The sequence below is a fragment of the Lactuca saligna genome, chromosome 4 (assembly GCF_052625555.1).
Source record: "Lactuca saligna cultivar CGN05327 chromosome 4, ASM5262555v1, whole genome shotgun sequence".
Lineage (NCBI taxonomy): Eukaryota > Viridiplantae > Streptophyta > Magnoliopsida > Asterales > Asteraceae > Lactuca > Lactuca saligna.
In genome coordinates, this window is record NC_136420.1 from 321,169,940 (window position 1) to 321,173,465 (window position 3,526).

Below are 3,526 nucleotides of genomic sequence, written 5' to 3' on the forward strand. Positions count from 1 at the left end.
TCCATAATGGCAGTAGATCCAAGCTCCAGGGACTAAATCATGCCTAGATCTAAAGGCTAACAACTTATTACAACCCACAAAGCACAAACAAGCTTGGAGAATGGCTCAAGAAGGACTTTCATGAAGCTATTAGGGACTACAAGCTTTAAAACAGAGGGGAAACGAGCTATACCTCAAGGAAAACGTTGAGATGTCACAAAAATGCTTGGCCTCCTTCTCCTCTTTTTTATCTACTCTTCTTTCTCCTCAAAAACTTCAAGAACACACCCAAAACACTCCAATCTCACAAGGAAAGGGCAAAAACGATGTTGGGGGCTCTAAGAGTGAATGGGGGCGAGCTTGGGGCGGAAATGAGGGTTTAAATAGGGTGCAAAGCCTTGAAATTTAGGGTTTCATCAAACATCGGTGACTCGCCGAGTCTAGAATATGGACTCGCCGAGTCGCCGACTTAAACGTGCCCCCGGACCACATCCCTACTCGGCGAGTCGGGCCTACAACTCGTTGAGTCCAAGGCTAAAATGACAAATACTTAGGTAAATTTTTACGTACCAGGAACCAGATGCTATATTTATTTTGTGCTGTAACTCCCGACCCTCGGTTCTCGATTTGTGTGTCATTTAATTGTTTTCATGAAATTTTCTTAAAAATGTCTGTTTGTTGTCTCGATTGTGGTGATTTCAAAAACGCAAACGAATTTCAATTCTGACATACCAAACTCCGTAAATTTACGTTTAAAGTTTCACGATTAATTGGTTCGGATTCGACAAATTTTCCGAATCCTATTTTTGTCGACGTTAAAAACATTATAAAAATATAATAAAATGAGATGCCATAACCTGAATTCAAAAATACGCTCAACTGTGACTTTTGAGGTTCGTATTTATTCCAAATGAAGTAGTATACCGTTTGTTTTAGGAAAATCAGATAAATATTGATTTTTGTAACTTTATAGAGACATAATTTTCTCATATGATCTCCGTTTTGGACGTTCTTTATATCCACGAAATCAGGAGGACATAATCTATTCAAATATATTATGCATAACTTTGAGATATTTTAATGCAAAAATTTTATTTTTAACACCACAAATATATTTAATTTTTGTTGATAAATTTTATTCAATCTTCAACAACGATAGGCAGTTTAACTAATTTGGGATGTTTTAAAGGAAATTATAAATATAATATATTTAATATACATATTAAACATGAAATTACACACAATGGTCAATAATACTTAGCGGTTCGTGATGGTTCCTCCGTCGAACTCTGACTAATTTTTAACAATTGTCAAAATATATATATATATATATATATATATATATATATATATATATATATATATATATATATATATATATATATATATAATGTGAGATTAATTATATGCGTATAAACAATTTTACAATAATGTCATTTTAAGTTATAGAAATATTGAATTATCACATATTCAAATGGGTTATAATTTTAACATATATGTAACATAATAATAATTATTTTACTACTAATTATGGTATAAACAGTATCATATATTTTTTAATAATTAATGAATCCTACGGGAGGGAGCAGTGGGGAATTTTCCGTAATGGACGAAAGCCTAACGGAGCAATGCCGCGTGGAGGTAGAAGGCCTACAGATCATGAAATTCTTTTCCTGGAGAAGAAGAAATGACGGTATCTGGGGAATAAGCATCGGCTAACTTTGTGCCAGAAATCGCGGTAATACAGAGGACGCAAGCGTTATCTGAAATGATTGGACGTAAAGCGTCTATAGGTGGCTTTTAAGTCCGCCGTCAAATCCTAGGGCTCAAATCTAGATGGGCGGTGGAAACTACCAAGATGGAGTACGGTAGGGGCAGAGGGAATTTCTCGTGGAGCGGTGAATGTGTAGAGATCGGAAAGAACCCCAACGACGAAAACACTCTGCTAGGTCAACACTGACACTGAGAGACGAAAGCCAGGGGAGCGAATGGGATTAGATACCCCAGTAGTCCTAGTCGTAAACGATGGATACTAGGCGTTGTGCGTATTGACCCATGCAGTGTTGTAGCTAACACGTTAAGTATCCCACCTGGGGAGTACGTTTGCAAGAATGAAACTCAAAGGAATTGACGGGGGGCCGCACAAGTGGTGGAGCATGTGGTTTAATTTGATGCAAAGCGAAGAACCTTACCAGGGCTTGACATGTCACGAATCCTCTTGAAAGAGAGGGGTGCCTTCGGGAACGCGGACACATGTGGTGCATGGCTGTGTCACACCCCCGAACCAGACGGCGGAAACGTCCGGGGGCTATCGTGACTCATTGAATACCATAACAATGCATATACATGAAACATAACATAAAACATCACCAACATTTGGAAATGATACAACTGGTAACGTTTACATACATTACATTGTTCCAAAAATTACATTCAAAGAAATAACTGTTTGGTACTACTTAAATCACAGCAAAACGTCAGAGAGTACAAATCATCTTCACTTTATCTGTTACCTGAGAATACAAGTATTTTGAAAAACGTCAACATATGAAATGTTGGTGAGTTCATAAGTAAAGTTTGAAAACCGATGTATTGTTTGAAAATCCATCAGAAAATCCGATATTTTCTAATAATAAAATGGTATAAAAATATGTGTTGATCCATGAGTATGCTTGTTTGAGTTCTATAAATGTAGTCGTAAGAGTTGTGAAATTCGACCGGTAATTTGTAATCGTTATTGAAATCCCAGGAAAACCCGACGTTTTCCTATAGTTGTATCGTTGTATTCCGGAGGCATCGAGGATACAGAGAGTGGTGAAGTGTTGGGACAAGCGTTCGTGAAAACGACAAGTCAACAACCTTACGAGCGATCCTTATAGGCGTCACTCGTAAATCTTCACGCGTCTCGATCCTCCCGGACTTGTTAAGTCCCACGACCGGAGGGAAGGAAAAAGGTACGAAACCTTCAGGGTTTCCCCGCGTCGTCCGAGACCAAATGCAATTGCGAAGGGCCCGAAGCCCAACTCGCAATCGTGAGTTACAGACTTTACTAGCAGCACTGAAGGACCCTTGGGGACCAGCAGCATATTGCCATTGAAAGTCCTGTTACGTCATGTAGGGTCGGTAAAACCCAACACTTCGTAAGAGAGAGAGACCTTCGGGCCTTAAGATCAGGTCGTTGGGCTAGCTAGGCTCAACGGACAAGATTTTACACTTTTGGGGCCCAAAGATGGTGCGTAGACGTCTGTGCACACTCGTATGTAATCGTAATCGTTATGGTTATGAATCGAAATGTCGTAACTTCGTTGTGTTAGTGATTTTGGATTTTTATTGGTTCGAGACCGAACCAATTCGTTTGACAACGACTTTTGGTATTGTAGTATATTGTATTTCGTCGACAAGCGTGTTACCATCAATTGGTCAAATTGCATGTATTAACTAGCCTTGAAGATGTTCTGTTTTCAGCCCCTCCTTGATTGAAGGATTTACTCTTTTTACCCCTTTATTTAAAAATTTTCCGGTTTGGTCCTTAAATCAATTTTCTTGA

General features: G+C 38.6%; 1 pseudogene; it reads left to right on the top strand.

The window, feature by feature from the left end:
- The first annotated feature begins 1,617 nt into the window (after positions 1-1,617).
- LOC145044749 (18S ribosomal RNA) lies at positions 1,618-2,074 on the top strand (annotated as a pseudogene).
- Positions 2,075-3,526: the final 1,452 nt, after the last annotated feature.